Here is a 19,229-nt window from a genome sequence, read left to right as displayed (position 1 = left end):
TCTGTGATGACATTAGACTCACCTGGGTAATCCAGGATGATCTCCCCATCTAAATCACATCTGAAAAGACCCTTCTACTATGTAAAGTAACATTCACAGGTTCTAGGGATTGGGATATGAACATTTTTGGGGGGGCTGTTCTCCTATCTGCCATATCAGCCCTCATTACCCTGACCAAGGCAGGGAAAAAGCCTCAACCCCTCAGCTCAGCTGAGACAAGCCTGACGTTTGTCAAAATGATAATAACTGTGAGAGCTAACAGGTATGAGTGCCTGCTTCAAAAATCTTGGGCCATAGAAGAACTTTAGATACGTCTTCTCATTTAATTCCTCCCCAACATCTCAGGTAGTTGAGGAGACAGGGGCATGAGTGGTTAAACATCTTGCTCAGTGGAATCAAACCAGGAAGGCTCAGAAGCAAGCAGCACATGGGTTCCCTGGAAAGGAAGGTTGTCTGGGAAGCTAGTGGAGCAGAGAGATAAAGACTTATTCCCAAATATTGCCTGCAGCAGCAGAACTTTAAGGGTTTTATATGAAAGGCAGAGGATAAAACTTCCCAAACGCCTTTGTGGCCGATGTCAATTAAGCACCATCACTCTAGGAAGTTGCTAATCAGACATTTCTGTCTGAAAAAATAACGCTGCTGAAGTAAGCACGAATTCTCTGTGAGCTACAGAATAACTGTCAAGCTCGTTAGTGGAAATTCTCGCCCCTCCTTCTCCTTGGTGGTTTGTCGAGGACTCTGCTGCAAAAATGCCTTGAGTGCTTTTTCTAGCCACGGTCCCCAGACGGTCTCTCATCTCCTTGCTTACTTTTAGCGGCCATGTAGATCTTCAGGAGTCTAATTTTCCTTTTGGAGGAGAGCTAGCAAATCTTCAGAAGAATCCTGCAATCCTATAATCCTTCTGACTGCCGAGTGAAAGATCGGCCTGGAGACAGAGTTCACAGGAATGAAAAGGTCTCACAGCCACTTGCCCTAAAGAACACGAGCCCATGGAGAATCCAGGAAATGAAAATAAAAATGCCCAGTTTTGATATACGGCCAACGAGACAAATCTTGTACATGGTTCAGTGTTAAATAATGTCCTTAATCTTCAGCCCTTAGGGTCTGATGTCTCCGTTAAATGTCGATCAGCTCGGATCAGAGTCTTTGCCTTGCCTGAACTGGCATTCAGGGCTGTTTGCAGGCACAGTAAATATTTGTCCTGTTGGACAGTGTTTGGCTGCTCACATGTCTTATTTAAGAGATAAATGTCAAGAATCTCTCTCTTTCTCTCTCTCTTTTTGGTGTGAACTGCAAGGAGATATACAGATATCAATATCGTTCTCACTTCCCTAACAACTATGAGACCTCAGATAAAAATGAAAATCTTCACAGGTCTCATATCCTGATTGGGTTTGTGTCAAGTCAACGTGAAGCCACCCCAGCCTCAGCAATATACATGCCATTGATAGCACAGCCTGTTCCAGGCCAGAAGCAATTTCTGTTCTGACAAGCCTGTGTTATTAAAAAGTTAAGGAAAGCAGAGAAGGGAGTACAGAGATTAGATTTTTCAAAGATGAAATTACAAAGTTAATGGCACTGAGCCATCTGTTTGGAGAGGTAAGGAAATCCACAATGAGTTTAGGAGATAGCAGAAATCCACAGGAAGGATGAATCTGAGGAGGAAAAAGGAAGAAGAAAAGGAAAATAAGAACACTTCTGCCTTACAGATAATTATGTCATGATTGCAGGATAAAGGATAATTATCAATTAGAAGGAAGCACACATTAGGGTAATGTGTCATTGCTGCAAGCAAAAACCACATAATTGGAAATGACAACATCACACAGTCCTAACTACACATTCATAAATATGTAGCAAGTGGTCCATGGGGAAACTGAGGCAAGGTTTTTTATTTTGTTTTGTTTTGTTTTTTTTGAGACAGAGTCTCGTCCTGTCACCCAGGCTGGAGTGCAATGGCACGATCTTGGCTCACTGCAACCTCTGCCTCCCAGGTTCAAGCAATTCTCCTGCCTCAGTCTCCAGAGTAGCTGGGTTTAGAAGTGTGCACCACCACGCTTGGCTGATTTTTTGTATCCTTAGTAGAGACGGGGTTTCACCATGTTGGCCAGGCTGGTCTCAAACTCTTGATCTCATGATCTGCCTGCCTCGGCCCCACAAAGTCCTGGCATTACAGGTGTGAACCACTGCACCCGGCCAAGGTATCTTTCTTATGCATGTGCTTATAGAAAACTAGGGGTGATGATTCTGATTGGCCATTGGGAGCTTCTCTCAGGCTGAGGAAGTAAGAAGCGGCAAGAGACTTTCCCAATTTTGGAAGGAGGGGTTTATGTGCTTATAATAATTATTCCCATTGCCACTAGGCAGGATCACTCTGAGGAACTGCCCGGGTGAGTGAGGTCCCATGAGGCTCGGGAGTATCTGAGATGAATATTTTGCTTACAGAATGAGTGCCCTCCCAAACAAAATTTAGAAAATGAACTTTATTAAAACCATCTTGTGTGCCTCTGAAACCATGGGATGAATTGTCCAGTGCTTAGGAGTTTATAAACTACGTGTCACGTAACACGTGTCCTCATGTGATCCTCCCGGCAACCATAATGTAAAGTTCAGTCATTATTCAGTCAAGAAACTGAGAGTCAGAGAGTTGCATGATTGTTCAAAGTCGCACAGCAAAATAAGTGTCAGAGCAAAGTAAGTGTCAGCTGGGGAGGACATGGATTGTTTAAGGTCTGATGTATTTCGTTTTTTTATTTCCATTTATTGCCCCATCCGGCCCCTTGTCCAGTTGGACTCTCTCACTATTTCTGTCTATGGGGCAGGAGAAGAGCCAGAGCTTTGGTCCAGAGGCTTCATTAAGTCTTTGGACTGAACGTGGAGTGAAGTTTCTGGACCTCCCTGACACTGTGATGAGGATCCTCATCTGTGCTGTCTGCCTCGCCCTGGGCCTTGCCCTCCCCTTTAAGGCCAGGCCTCCCTTAGTCTTCACGAATGTGAGCCAAAGTATATAAACGTCCCATAATCAGCGGTTGATGAGGATGTTTATTCGTTCAACAGATGTCTGCTGAGCTCCACACTGGGTACTGTGCCAGGCACTGGGAATCCAAGTGGTGCCTACCCTTCTGAGCTTATGAATGTGTCATGTCCACATGTGATATGAAGAATTATCTGTATCAGATAATAATTACTTGATAATAATTTGATGTTAATTAAATTATTAACATAGGAAACATAGTTGTAAATGGGGAGAATAACTATGAAGGAAGAGAGTGCCGTGCTAAAGCAGCATATATCAAAGACAGCTGAGTAAGGGAGAAGAGAGAAGGTAGGCGCTCTGTACTCCACTTGCCCTCCAGGTTAGAGCAATCTCTTCTAGTTGCTCTGACCCCTAGAGAGCCACTGTGGGTTCCCTTGCCCTCCAACTTTTTGGTGGGTTTGGCCAATGGGAGACACAGTGGGAGATAGAGAGCGGAAGGGCAGGGATGGAAGTGTTTATAGCCTGGCCGCCTCCCCACTGGGCTACAGTTAAGCGGTGGTGGGCTCCTCTGCTGGGGGTCCCAGCTGCTGTCAGGGGACCCTTCTTCTCCAGCTGCAGTTTCCTTCTTTTGCTCCTTCAGACCCGGCGGTGGCAACAGCGTCTAGCCCAGAGTGCTTCTCCAGCCTTGCTGGTTTCCCTTGACCCTGGCTGGATGCTGTAACATGCCCCTTCGTTAAACTCCCATCACTCGCCCTCTTGCAGTATGCTGCCTGTTTCTTACTGAGACTCTGGCTAATACTAACAGCTGCCTTGAGGAAGTGACTTTCGATTGAAAATTATCCGAGAGAGGAAACTGGGAGTGAGGAAGAGAGTATACCAGGTAACAAAGAACATTGTTGGCTAAAGTGCGCAGAACACATTTGAGAAATGAGAATGTGGCTGAGTATAGAGTACTCAGCATGGGAGAGATGAGATTGGAGAGAAAGGTCAGGGTCCAGGACCTGGGTATACAGCAGTGTAAACTCTGCACTGCACAACTTCCGGGGGAGCTCCACACAAACAGTGAGGCAAATGGAAGCCCTGAGGGAGCCACACCCTGCTGGATCTTACGAGCCATGTTAAGAATTTGGACCTGGATTCTAAGAGCAATAAAAGCCACCGAAGAGTTTTAAGAAGGGTGGGTGAGAGAGAGAAAGAAAGAGAGAATGTATGAGTGAGAGTGTGTGTGTGTGTGAGAGAGAGAGGGGAAATCAATCACTCAGCTTCTGTTCATTCAGGATAGAAGGCTCTGTGAGGAAGACTGCTTAAGAAGTCAGTGTTGTTGACCAAGTGAAAGAACATGGTGGCTTGGAGAGGGATAGCAGGGAAGTGGAGGGAAATAGATCAAATATTTCGAAATATTTAAATATTTCGAAAGCAAAACAGTGTAATCGTTGGTGAATTAGATATAGAGGGTAAGAGAGAAAGAGATGTTGTGGGTGGCTCCAGATGAATCCTGGCAGCTAGCTAGATGATGGAAACCCTCTTAAGCTTGGGAAAACCAAGTCAGAATCAATTCAGGGGCAAGGCTGGGACAATGGTTGCCTTGAGGTAGCCAAGGAAGTCTTCAAAGTCTGAAATGCTGTTGGGAGCATAACTGAGGTGAGGACTGGAAACTGTCCTGCTGCTGGATTTAGCAACTTGGAGATCACTGGTAGCCTTTGTTTATTTTATTATCCTTGGTAGAGCAAAGAGTCAGACTGGGGTGGTCTGAGGACTGAGTGAGAGGTGAGCAGATGTCAATGAGGCTAGACAACACTTTTGAGATGCTTACCTGTGATGGAGGAGAGAGGCTGGGTGCTAGTTGGCCAATGAGGAGGGGCTGAGAGAGTTGTTTTCTTTTTAAATGGGAGCACATTCACCATGAAAACTCAATGAAAATATAGAGCTTGCATGTACAAAACAAAAAAGGATCATTGAAAGTAAAGATTCCTGAGAAGGAGGGGATATTGGCATCCAAAAATAGGTAAGAGGACTTGCCTCAGATGGCTTTCAATTGAACTTCTTTATTGCAGGAGAGGGAAAGGAAGAGAATGCACGTGGATGTGGGTGGATTGTAGCTCTGAATGTGTGGCTCTGAAGCACCTTCCAGATGGTGGTTCCTATTGTTTTTACGCAGCAGGAGACGTCATCTAGGCATCACCTGCTGAGTGAAGGGTGAGTGTGAGTGGATGTGAGCATGCATGTGCATGCATGAGTGTGCACGTGTGTGTCTGAGCTCCCATGCTCATCCAGAGTTTTAAAAGAAGCCTAGAAGATTTGACATAATTTAGTATTAAGTAGAAAGTTCAAATCGATAGGACCAGGAGCCAGTACCAAACCAGTGCCAGGGTTGTGGCCAGGACATCAGGATTTAAATTGAAGACAGCGGAGGAGGCCCGGGCTCCTTGAGCATGGTTTCCATCTTTTCTTCTGCACCCCACCTGCTACTTAGGGACAACAGATGAGGAGAGAAAACCTAAGGAGGTACTTCAAATGTTACTGTGATATTTATAGTGTGGCGATGAAAATAGAAAATCTGTGGATGTGGCTTAAGTGTGGGGAAGAGAAATTGATCACTCAGGGATCCTGTGTTTTTCTGAAAAGCCGATCTATGAAGAATTCCTTGTTGAGATGTTAACACATGGATGAGTGATGTAAATGTTTCAAGACCACAAGTTGAAGGGTTAGGACTTGAATCAAGAAGGCAAGTTCACACCTGTATAAAGCAGTGGGATGTTTTTAATAATATGTGCTGTTTGTTCCAGGGGTAGTTAGGTACATTATTGTCAGGAAGATTCTAACTCCAGCCCTGAAGCTTCCATTAGCTCTACTCCTTAGGAGAAAACAGCATTGGAGAGACACTGCTGATTCCAAGATAAAATGTTAGGAAGCTTCCTCGTCTACAGGCCAATGCCTGTGTCTCTTATCAGTTTCTATTGGCTCCGAAACTAATCTTTTAGCCTCCATTTTTTTTGTATCTCAATTGGCTCAGATCCTGAAAAGGAGAGGGGGACGATCTATAGCCCTCCCTCAAACCAACCCAGCCACAATTAAGGTCCTGTTAGTGGATTTTCATACATCATCTTATTTAATCTCAAAACACCTTGTGAGGCAAGTGTTTTTAATTCCCACTTGTCTCATTTAATCCTTATGACAACCTTATGGGATCTATATTATTAACCTTAATTTAGAGATGAAGAAACTGAGGCTTAGAGATGTTAAGTAAATGAGGTCACTCTGATGGTAAGTAGTTGGTTTCAATCCAATGTTTTGTTAAAGCCAGGCAAAGCCCAGGCTCCTTCTCTGTGCCACACTGTAGCTGCCAGGGATGCATTTTCAAGTCCAAGCCTCCACTGAAGTTGTGAGATTTGGTGGATCTGGAAGACCTCACTGGAGGTTGTGATTAAAGTTAGAGTCCTATTCTGTACCTGTAATGATGACTTCTGCCGCCTCCCCACAGCCCCTCCTGCACAATCCCAAACCCTTTTTGGAGGTGGTTATTGAACACAGTAAGACCCGTGCTATGACGGTGCAGGTCACAGTCACGCTCACTCAGAAATGAGAAGCCCGCTACCTACCCTGCTTTTCTTGCTTCAGCCTGGTATTTCTTCCTTAGGAAGGGGGCACTTACCTACAGCCCACTTTGTGCAGCACTCAGTGGCTAAAGCCACGGGGATCTACAAAAGCAATGGAAGACAAAGTGGCTGCTTTGCTGAGCTTTATGTCGAGACCTTGTGTGCATTAGAAACTGACATGTTTTTCCACCAACACAAGCCCCTCCTGGGTTTTTCTCCATTTGCTACAAATAACTTCCTCAAGAACAAAGTCTGGGACTCAGACCTGAGTTTTTGACTTGGCCTAAGTTGGATCCCCAGATGCCCTGTGATCTCCTCTCCTCACTTCCCTTTTATTGCTGGGACCTGGAGAAGGATTTAGGCTCAGTGCAATCAGGAGCTAAGGCAGATTTGGAACCTGCTTGGCTCAGGGCTACTGGGATTTGGACCCATTAAGGCTTGACTCCAGTTTCCTTCTGCAATCTCCCTTGTAACTCTCCAATTGGAATTTGTTTAAATTGTCTCTAGGTTGTACTGCCTTGCTTCAAAAGACTTGTTCCATTGCGGAATAAAAAGAGTTTTCATAAAATGTAAAGGCTTATGCAAATCGTGTCTTCCAGCCCCATTTCCTCCTTCATAACCCAATCCTTGCCACGCTTGACAGCAGCTCAGAGGCTTTAGGGTGGCTCCAGAGGAGCAGGACTCTGGAAGCAGCTATGACCTCGACCACTGCTTATTGAGCACTTACTCTGTGCCAGGAACAGTGCCAAGCTTGTTACTTCATTATCTCACTTTCCTTTTCCATGCCCTTAGGGTAAGATGTTATTAATATTATTATTTTAATAGAGAGATTAAGTGACTTGCTCAAGAATATGTAGCTTCTGAGAGGACCAGGGATTCATTCCTGCTGGCAGAACTTGAAATCCAAGGCCTATGAGTGCTGTGCTTTCCAATGAGATGTCTCTTTAGCCAAGAACAAAGATAATGGGGCTTGAGAGTAGAAGGAAAAAGAGAAGAAAGTATGAATCACTATGATGGGACTTTCGCAAAAGAGGCACGAGACCCAGGACCATGTACTGGGTAGTGAAAAGGTATGAATTCTGTGGTCAGAAAATTGGGTTCAAATATTGCTGGCACTTAGAACTGTGCAATTGTAGGCAAGATATTTAGCCCATTATTATTGCCATATTGCATAATTTCCCACAAATCTTACTACCTAGTTTATTTTTCATGTTGTATTTTTTATTTCTGGTGTATATATGAATGTATGGCACTTTAGAAATCCCACCAAAATGATATATATTATTTGTAATTCAATCATCATTCAATAAATATTTATTGACTACACAGTTATTTTATTGATTTGTTTCCCACTGTTACAGTGCTTAGAGCTTAAGAACTTTTCAAGTACCTGCAAGAATGTTTGAAACCTAAAATTATTAACTCCAAGATAGAAAGCAAAATTTAATAAATGCTTAATTGAGTGTCTATTAAACTAACATTATGTCAACCAGTTTTAACTGTTGACAATGCTTTTCTAATAATATATAAATAATAAATATAATAGAGTTTAAACTACAAAAGCAGATTTAACTTGTTAATGGATATTTTTTATTTTATTTTTTTATTTTTATTTTTATTTATTTTTTTTTTGAGACGGAGTTTCGCTCTTGTTACCCAGGCTGGAGTGCAATGGCGCGATCTCGGCTCACCGCAACCTCCGCCTCCTGGGCTCAGGCAATTCTCCTGCCTCAGCCTCCTGAGTAGCTGGGATTACAGGCACGTGCCACCATGCCCTGCTAATTTTTTGTATCTTTAGTAGAGACGGGGTTTCACCATGTTGACCAGGATGGTCTCGATCTCTCGACCTCGTGATCCACCCGCCTCAGCCTCCCAAAGTTAATGGATATTTTTTAAAGATAAAATCATGACTATCAAGTAAATATACAAAGTGAACATATGTCAAATATTTAACTTATTAATTCATGAGGAAATATGCTACAAGTAGTTCAAAGCAGAATTCAAAGAGCAGAGCTATATGTAGGTCATGAAATGAATTTACAAATAAATGCAAAATTGGCTTTTTCCATAATTGTTGGGGTGGAGTGGGAATCAATTGTTCCTCCACCAGACAGAATTAATTTGCATGTTTATAGACAAAAATTGTTTGCATTGCTATCATTTTATTTTTATAACTTACAGAGTCGTAAAATAGCTCAAAGATAATGAGAGGTCTAAACGACATAGAATTAGGTAAGCCAAAGTGGTATACTCTAGACAATGCATAGTTTTCCAATAAAAACATCTAGTAATCTCTTTGGTAATTTTTAGTACATTTCAAAGTCTTTCACAATTTTTTTCTAATAGTCTCCTTCCTCCCCTTGTGATTATGTAATCTCAAAGAATTCTTGATCACAAAATAAGGCTGGTTTCAATTAGGTTTAGCTTGTTTACGTAGATGCAGCAAAGATGTTAATTAACATGGTTTTTCTTAAGTTTGTCAATCTTTGCAAATCTTGAGCTATATAGTATTGAGCAACAACTAATGCCACAAAATTCACTTATGTATGGGAGTTTTCATTAAAAAATCTCAGATGGGTTTAAAAGCCTCTACTATTTACTATCTTGAGGCTAGGAAATCAATTCCAAGAAATGCTTTATACCGAATTTTACCTATAGTACCTACAAATTTGGGTGAAATCCTCTTTTCTTAAGGTCCCCAAATATCCTAAAGTTACTGGTGTACTAGAAAATGACCTTTCTAACCCCCTGAAAGGCGGGGACTCTGTCAGCCAGAAACCAGGCCAGCTTTCCTGGGAGGGCTTTGTAGGCACTGATTCTCTTAAGTATGGCCAGCTTCTGTTTCTTAAAGCAAACTGGTGGTCATATCTGAGTAAGGGAGCACCATTCTCAGATATCACACTTCAGAAAAGGCCTTGATTGCACTATCAATTTGTTTATTTATATTCTGGTAAAAAGCAGGACCAATTCCTACCAAAATTATGCAAATAACTATATTGCCATGAAAAAAAGGTTCTTTAAGAGTTTTGGAATTCTGGGAACTCAGAATCAGATATTTAAAATCTGGTTTAAAAAATTTTTTTAAATTTAACTTTTAAGTTCAGGGGTACATGTGCAGGTTTGTTATATAGGTAAACTTGTGTCATGGGGGTTTGTTGTATAGATTATTTCATCACCCAGGTATTAAGCCGAGTACCCATTCGTTATTTTTCCTGATCCTCTCCCTCCTCCCAGTCTCCACCCTCCAACGGGCCTCAGTGTGTGTTGTTCACCGTATGTGTCCCTGCATTCTCATCATTTAGTTCCCACTTATAAGTGAGAGTATGTGGTATATGGTTTTCTCTTCCTGCATTAGTTTGCTAAGGATAATGGCCTCCAGCTCCATCCATATTCCTACAAAGGACATGATCTCATTCTTTTTTATGACTGCATAGTGTATAGGTACCACATTTTAAAAAATCCAGTCTACCATTGGTGGGCACCTAAATTGATTTCATGTCTTTGCTTTTGTGAATAGTACTGCAGTGAACTTATGTGTGCATGTGTCTTTAAGACAGAATGATTTCTATTCCTTTGGGTATATACCCAGTAATGGGATTGCTGGATCAAATGGTAGTTCTGATTTTAGCTCTTTTAGGAATAGCCACACTGTTTTCCACAATGGTTGGACTAATTTACACTCCCACCAACAGCATGTAAGTGTTCCTTTTTCTCCACAACCTCTCCAGCATCTGTTATTTTTCAACTTTTTAATAATACCATTCTGGCTGGTGTGAGATGGTATCTCATTGTGATTTTGATTTGAATTCTCTAGTGATCAGTCATGTTGAGCTTTTTTTCATGCGATTGTTGACCACATATATGTCTTGTTTTGAAAAGTATATATTCATGTCCTTTGCCTACTTTTTAATGGGGCTGTTTTTTATTTTTTGTTCCTTAAAGATGCTGGATATTAGATCTTCATCAGATAGCTATAGGTGTGTGGTCTCTTTTCTGGATTCTCCATTCTGTTCCATTGGTCTATATGTCTGTTTTTGTATCAGTATCATGCTGTTTTGGTTACGATAGCCCTGTAGTACAGTTTGAAGTTGGGTAGCATGATGCCTCCAGCTTTATTCTTTTGCTTAGGATTGTCTTGCCTATTCAGGCACTTTCTTGGTTCCATATGAATTTCAAAATAGTTTTTTTCTAGTTCTGTAAATAATGTCAATAGTAGTTTAATAGGAATAGCATTGAATCTATAAATTTGGGCAGTATGGCCATTTTAATGATACTGATTCTTCCTACTCATGAGCATGACGTATTTTCCCATTTGTTTATGTCATCTCTGATTTCTTTTGACAGTGTTTTGTAGTTCTCCTTGTAGAGATCTTTCACTTCTCTGGTGAGCTGTATTCATAGGTGACGTGTATTCATAGGTGTGTATTCATAGCTGTATTCATAGGGAGTGGGGGGCGCAATTCTGAATAACGTTGCTTTCCTAATTTGGTTCTCTGATGGACTGTTGTTGGTGTATAGGAATGCTAGTGATTTTTGTACATTAATTTGGTATCCTGACACTTTACTAAAGTTGTTCATCAGCTTAAGGAGCTTTTAGGCCAAGACATGGGTTTTCTAGATATAAGATCTTATCATCTGCAAACAGACTTCCTCTCTTCCTATTTGGGTGCATCCATGTCTTTCTCTCACCTGATTGCCCTGGCTGGGACTTCCAATACTGTGTTGAATAGGAGTGGTGAGAGAGGGCCTCCTTGTCGTGTCGTAGTTTTCAAGGAAAATGCTTCTAGCTTTTGCCCATTCAATATGATTTTGGCTATGGGCTTGTCGTAATTGGTACTTACTATTTTGAGGTATATGTTTTTTCAATACCTATTTATTGAGAGTTTTTAACATGTAGGGGTGTTGAATTTTATTGAAAGTTTTTTCTGCCTCTATTGAGATAATCATGTGATTTTTGATTTTGGTTCTGTTTATGTGATGAATCACATTTATTAATTTGTATATGTTGAACCAACCTCACATCCCAGGAATAAAGCTTACTTGATTGTGGTGGATAAGCTTTTTGATGCGTTGCTAGATTTGGTTTGCCAGTATTTTGTTGAGGATTTTTGCATCAATGTTCATCAAGTTTTCTCTTTTTGTTGTGTCTCTGCCAGGTTTTGGAATCAGGATGATGCTAGACTCATAGAATAAGATAGGGAGGAGTCCTTCCTCCACAATTGTTTGAAATCATTTGAGTAGGAATGGTACCAGCTCTTCTTTGTACATCTGGTAGTATTCAGTTGTGAATTCATCTGGTCCTGGGCTCTTTTTGGTTGGTGGGCTACTTATTACTGACTCAATTTCAGAGCTCATTGTGGGTCTGTTCAGGGATTTAATATCTTTCTGGCTCAGTCTTGGGAGGGTGTATGTGTCCAGGAATGTATCCATTTCTTCTAGATTTTCTAGTTTATGTGCATAGAAATGTTCATAATATTCTCTGACGGTTATTGTATTTCTGTGGAGTCAGTGGTAATATCCCCCTTCTCATTTCTGGTTGTGTTTATTTGGATCTTCTCTCTTTTCTTCTTTGTTAGTCTAGATAGTGGTCTATCCTATCATTTTTTTCAAAAAACAGCTCCTGAATTTGTTGATCTTTGAATGATTTTCTGTGTCTCAGTCTTCTTCAATTTAGGTCTGATCTTGGTTATTGCTTGTCTTCTGCTAGCTTTGGGATTGGTTTACTCTTTGTTCTCTAGTTCTTTTAGTTGTGATGTTAGGTTGTTAAATGGAGATCTTTCTAAATTTTTGAGGTGAGCTGTTAGTGCTGTAAAGTCCCTTCTTAACACTGCCTTAACTGTGTCCCAGAGATTCTGGTATATTGCATCTTTGCTTTCATCCAGTGCTGAGTTCAGGTCCAGAATATCTACGTTAATTTTCTGTCTCGGTGATATGTCTAATATTGTTAGTGTTGTGTTAAAGTCTCCCACTATTATTGTGTGGGAGTCTGTCTCTTTGAAAGCCTCTGAGAACTTGCTTAATGAATCTGGCTGCTCCTGTGTTGAGTGCATATATATTTAGGATAGTTAGGTATTCTTGTTGAATTGAACCCTTTGCCATTATGTAATGCTCTTCTTTGTCTTTTTTGATCTTTGTTGGTTTAAAGTCTTTTTTGTCTGAAACTAGGATTGCAACCCCTGTCTTTTTCTGTTTTCCATTTGCTTGGTAGATTTGTCTCCATCCCTTTATTTTTAGCCTGTGGTGTCATTGCATGTGAGACAGGTCTTTTGAAGACAGCATAACCATGGGTCTTGGTTCTTTATCCAGCTTGCCACTTGTGCCTTTTAACTGGGACATTTAGTCCATTTACATTCAAAGTTATTATTGATATGTGGGGGTTTGATCCTGTCATCATGATGTTAGCTGGTTACTTTGCAGACTTGTTTGTGTGGTTACTTTATAGTATCACTAGTCTGTTTACTTCAGTGTGTTTTTGTAGTGACTGCTGATGTTCTTTCCACATTCAGTGCTGCTTTCAGGAGCTCTTGTAAGGTAGGTCTGGTGGTAACAAATTATCTCAGCATTTGCTTGTCTAAAAAGAATCTTATTTCTCCTTTGCTTATGAAGCTTAATTTGGCTAGATGTGAAATTCTAGGTTGGAATTTCTTTTCTTTTAAAATGTTGAATATTGGCCAATTTCTTCTGATTTGCAGGGTTTCTGTTGAGAGATCCACCATTAGTCTGACAAGCTTCTTTTTGTAGGTGACCTGACTTTTCTCTCTAGCTGCCTTTAGCAATTTTTCTTTTATTTCAACCTTGGAGAATTTGATGATTATGTATCTTGGGGATGATCTTTTTGCAAAGTATTTTACAGGGGTTCTCTGCATTACCTGAATTTGAACATTGGCCTCTGTAGCTAGGTTGGGGAAATTCTCATGAATGATATCCTGGAATATGTTTTTCAAGTTGCTTACACTTTCCCTATTTCTTTAAGGGACACCAATGAGTCATAGATTTGGTCTCTTTACATAATTCCATATTTCTTGGAGGTTTCGTTTGTTCCTTTTCATTCTTTTTTCTCTATTCTTGGCTGATTGTTTAATATCAGAAAGCCGGTCTCTAAGTTCTGAGATTCTTTTCTCCATTTGATCTATCCTGCTGTTAATACTTATGATTGCATTATAAAATTATTGTAGTACGTTTTTTAGCTCTGTTAAATCAGTTACATTCTTTTCTATATGGCTGTTTTATCTGTCAGCTACTGCATTGTTTTTATCATGATTCTTAGCTTTCGTGGATTAGGTTTTAAAGTACTCCTATAGCTCAATGATCTTTATTCCTGTCCATATTCTGAATTCTCTTTCTGTTACTGCAGCCATCTCAGCCTGGTTCAGAACTCTTACTAGAGAGGGAAGAAGACACTCTGGCTTTTTTAGTTGTCAGAGTTCTTATGTTGGTTCTTTCTCATCTTTGCAGGCTTATGTTCCTTCTGTCTTTGAGGTTGCTGACCTTTGGATTTTTTTTTTTTTAATCCTATTTTATGATCTTGAGGGTTTGATTGTGATGTAAGGTGGATTCAGCCAACTGACTTTGTTTCTGGAAGATTTTAGGTGGCTAACACTCAGATCCTGACTCTGAGACTGCACACTCCAACTCTGGGGGACTTGTATTGGGTCCCAAATTTGTTTTCTGGCTCCTTGAGGTTAGGACTCTACTTTACTAGCTGGGGGTTGGGGGACAAGGTGCTCTGATACTGCTGGTCACTACACAGTGATGGATGATGTCAGCCAAAGCATTTCATAGTGCAGTGAAAGTGGGATCCTTTCTCATTCGCACATGCCAGCAGTGTCAGTCATGGCAACTGTGGCTGGGTGCTCACAAGTGCCAGGGTGCTGCCTCCCTGTGGAGGCAATGCAGCTTCTTGGGGGCCCTGCTGGTAAATGTGTGAGCAGTCATACTGGTCATGGTTTTGGCTTGGAGTGGGATGCTGGTGGGCACAGGTCTGTGTGCCTTTTCTGTGCTCTGTAAGCAGGAGTGAACTAAAATCTGTTTCATTTCAGTTTACAAAAGCAGAGTTTACTAAATTGTCATGGGTTAAAGAAGTGTAAGAAGAGAGGAAAATGGCTTTCTTATAGATTCAGAAAACAGAACATTAAAACAAAAACTGTATTCCAGATAACCCCAATAAAATTTCCCTTATCAGTATATTCAGTCCTCTAATTAATTCTTGTTCCTCTGGATCTTGGGTTAGCAAACTTATGAAGCTGTCTGCTTCCCAACTAACAAGAGTTGTAGAAATCTTGCCTTAGCCCACAGGTGCAGTCTGAAAATTGTCTAAGTTATGTTTCATCAGAAGACTGTACCCAAGAGTCTATTCTTTGAAATGTCAATAGTTTGAAGTACCTAGTACAGTCCTTTTCAGGGAAGCTTTAAGACATAAACTCCGGCCTTCACTTTATAGCATCACCTCAGGGATATATTAGAGTAGAACAAAAACCATCTGCAGGCAACAAAGACATATGGCTGTGGTTAATTTCCCTTTTTTTTCTTTTGTTAAGAGCTGTTTTGCCTTTGCCGGGCGCGGTGGCTCAAGCCTGTAATCCCAGCACTTTGGGAGGCCGAGGCGGGTGGATCACGAGGTCAAGAGATCAAGACCATCCTGGTCAACATGGCGAAACCCCGTCTCTACTAAAAATACAAAAAAATTAGCTGGGCATGGTGGCGCGTGCCTGTAATCCCAGCTACTCAGGAGGCTGAGGCAGGAGAATTGCCTGAATCCAGGAGGCGGAGGTTGCGGTGAGCCGAGATCGTGCCATTGCACTCCATCCTGGGTAACAAGAGCGAAACTCCGTCTCAAAAAAAAAAAAAAAAAAAAAAAAAAAAAAAAAAAAAAGAGCTGTTTTGCCTTTAATGGAGGCATATACAAAATGCGTCAATGCAAAAGAATGTTTTATATACTCATTAACATAGTGATTAATGTAAATTACATTTTGATAATGTAAAATACGGTATGTTTGTTAGGCCTCAAAAAAGAAACTACAGAGTTAGCTGCAACTTAAGGTAACTAGAAAGGCTCCTTAAGTTGTTTTTACCCACGATCTTTGTTATAATAGTTCTAAATGATGTCTGGGGAGGGGATTAAAAAATACAAAGCTCTTTTCAGCTGTGGTTTAAAGAACGCTAGTGAAGCTATATGCCAATGACATTATGGGACCATAACATTTCCCCAGAAGTATTTCTAATAACATAGGCAGTTAAGAAGCTTAATAGTTTCAAAGTCTGGAAAGAAGTGAAAATATCTTAGAGGATTTAAAAACATTATAAACCTCTCTTCTCTCCTACAGAGACATTTTAAAGCATGGACATAGCTTTAAGAATATTGAAAAAACGTCAGTAGTTTTATAAAGTTTCAATGAACACCCAAGGCACAAGTGTTGAAAACGGTCCATTCACAAAATGGTCACTGCGTTGTACTTTTAGAGGTACAGGTATACCGTGCTTGCGGTGAGAGATCAACTTTATCCCTAGTTAAAAGCACCAGATGTGTCAAGCTCATTGCATTTACACAGGATGCACCCAAAGTCCCTTCGATAGTGAATGGTTCAAGGACTAGACCACATTTCCAACGTCTTGCCTATTTGCTTAGTCGGTGCTGAGTTTCTTTTAAACCCTGCAAGTCTGTAGAATATTTTGAAATGTCAGAACTACCCTGAAAATAGTTTTCTAGATAATACAGAGCTCTTCTAGAAGAGCTCTGTATTATCTTATTATTAATTATTAATAAGAGCTCTTATTATTCAGTGAGCTCTTCTAGAAGATCTCACTGAATAATAACATTTACAGAAAGAAAGACAATAGCTGAGTTTTCTTTCAAGTAAAGAAGAAAAATATTGCAGAACTAGCATGTAGGCTAAAATGTTTGGTAGTTAATGTCCAAAATTGCCAAGATTATTAATATATATTTTGGTAATCACTATTGGCAAGGTTAATTTTTTGTGTAAAGTATACAATATGTTAACAGAAAAATCATTATTTCAGACCACTAACAGAAAAAAACCCACAGCAAGAGCAGCATGTATAGGGCAATTAAAAGTTAGAGACGTTTACTAGTTTTAGAATACATCAATACACTTCGATTATAGAAATATTTCATTTTTAAAACTAGAGTGCTTTAATGTATTTTTAATAACAACCCAATCTAAGGAGGCCTGGAGGCTTGTGAAAAAGACCAGTCCACCAAGATGCTGTATTTTTAGTGTAGGGTGGATTAATACTCCTTTAAGAAGGAAGGAACTGAATCACCTCAGCATTGCTAAACAGCGTTTTTCTTTTCAACAGTAACTCAATCTCATGACTCACTTTGCTTCACTAGTACGAAACAAAGCAGGAGAAGAACTAAGCTCACTGGTCAGCCCCAGAAACAATGATGTGGCAACCTGCAGTCACTCAGCTCATGATGTGTGATGATCGGCAGAAAGCTGCTCAACTCTTGCTGTTCCGCTCCTTTACATCGTAGAGGAGTTTGATGTAACCATGCTCTTGATCGACTTTAAGCTGCATTCAGGCAAAGAAATCATGAACTTCGGGGAGGCTGAAACAGTCTGGGGGAATGTTATGTTCTTCCTGTAGAGATGAATTAAGTAATACTTCCTGGGCCTTCTTTTGAGGCAGCCACTTGTCTTCTGCAGAGGCTAAGTGGCTGAGGTTGCCCATCTTCTGTGCTGGCAGGTCCCAGTCAGCTGTGTTAAAGGGACACCAGGAAGTGATCATGGGGCTTTTAAGCTTTGGTTTGCCAGCTCTGTCTTCAGTACTAGGCACTTCCTCAGAACTTCCTTCTTTGTATGGGGGCCAGATGAGCCACTCTGACAAAGAACTACTCTTTATGACTTGGAAGGAATCACATATTTTAGAAGAACCATTGCCTTGAGTGCCTTTGTTTTTTTACCTGTTTTCTAGAGGGACAGAGCTTCATATTCAGGGAATCCTTATGCTTCTCAGGCTCAGGTTTGGGTTCCTCAGGCATCCCATTTTTATTCTTTCCTTCTTTCTTCAGAAGCCACTTGCACAGAAGCCACTTCACACTTGAAGAAGTGTGAGCTTCCTTCTCCCAATTCTCATTACACACACACTCTGCAAAGCTTGTACAGGGCTCATTGGCTTTGCACATCTCCTCTATCTTACATGGGTCCTGATGGTTCTGGACAAGCCAATCCTCAGTAACCATGCCAGGGATGGACAATGGTTTCTCGGCTTCCAAATGGTCATTCAGGTACTTCAGATTGCCCAGGTTTTCAATCGCCACCCCCTTGGGCTGGTCGCCCTGACAGTTGATACAGGAGTTGATCTTGACAAGCCAATCATTCACATTGTAGAACTGGAACAAGCGCTTAAACTTCTCACTGGTTTCACGACTGCCATCCTCAGGCTTCTTCAGCTTCTGGTGTTCCTAGGGAGTTACCAGGCAATCTCATAGGTCTGTCTCATCTTGATTAGGAAGCTTTTGATCTTCAACCTTTTCAATTTCAGTGGAGAAAGAACTAGTAGAGGAATGGCTGTTACATTTTTGATAACTTGGTTTTTCAGGAACTTCCTATTGCTGACCCTTGAGGAGCCAGTTTTCTAAGCCCTTTAAGTTTTGCCAGATATTACTGAGGAAATCGCAGGCTCTGACAGAAGTCTCACTATTCTCCAAGGTCTGCTTTTGGGCGAGCCAGTCCTGGGGGTGGGTGTTGGGTATGTAAGGAGACTGACAGACCACTGGCAGGTTTGCTTCCAAGGAGCCATTTGCTGAGGGGCAACTGTGATGCTGGATTCTGCTCTGGCATTGGGATATAGCCTCTTTTCTCCAGGAAAGGCCCAATATTTGAGTAACTAGCATGAGCCATCAAGTGCTCTGGAATTTGAATGGTTTCCAGATACCCAAATGTGGTGATGGTCTGATACAGAGCAGTTGTGTCTGCTTCAAAGAGTAGGACAGTTGAATATTCAGGCTTAAGGGCCAAACTGCCCAGTCTTGCCAGGCACACGGAGACTTGATTGGCTAGATCTTTGTTTTGAGTACACTCCAGTTGTTGAATAAGACAATCAAACTGGCTTAATAACCAGTAGAGCTACTGAGCTTGCTGCTGAAGTGTCTCTTCTTTCAGCTGATAAGTGAGATCTACACTGTTCATACAGCCAACCTAATGGCTTCTGAGGCATTCCAGGTGATGGCTAATACAACTGTGAATCTCAGCTTTGACCTCTTGCAAGTTATCTTTAATTTGCTGTTCAATCCAGAGAACTCCACCTATAGTAAGCTCCAAGTTCCTCCTTGCATCAGTACACCTCTAAAGGGGTTCTCTATTACCGGAGGTGCCACTCTGGTCCTGTGAAGTATTCCTTCTGCTCACTGCTCCAGGTCTGCCTGCCTCTCCCCGTGATCTAAGGGGACCTTCGGTGGACTAAGACATGGCCCCACACAAACCTGTGGCCCAAAGGCAGAGTTCTCTGGCTGTGGTTAACTTCTTCCTGATAATTTTGAAATGTACAAAGTATGAGGACATGTAAAACAAAGATAATAAAGTCATTCAACGAATTCAGGCAGGGAGTGGTAGCTTACACCTATAATCCCAGCACTTTGGGAGGCTGAGGTGGAAGGATTGCTTGAGCTCAGGAGTTTGAAACTAGCCTGG

General features: G+C 41.2%; 1 pseudogene; it reads right to left on the bottom strand.

Annotated features, from left to right (window-relative positions):
- Positions 1–16,963: 16,963 nt before the first annotated feature.
- On the bottom strand, positions 16,964–18,455 carry LOC101047647 (nuclear receptor coactivator 4 pseudogene; annotated as a pseudogene).
- Positions 18,456–19,229: the final 774 nt, after the last annotated feature.

Source organism: Saimiri boliviensis, chromosome 2 (assembly GCF_048565385.1).
Source record: "Saimiri boliviensis isolate mSaiBol1 chromosome 2, mSaiBol1.pri, whole genome shotgun sequence".
NCBI lineage: Eukaryota > Metazoa > Chordata > Mammalia > Primates > Cebidae > Saimiri > Saimiri boliviensis.
This window is presented reverse-complemented; position numbering and strand designations above follow the sequence as displayed.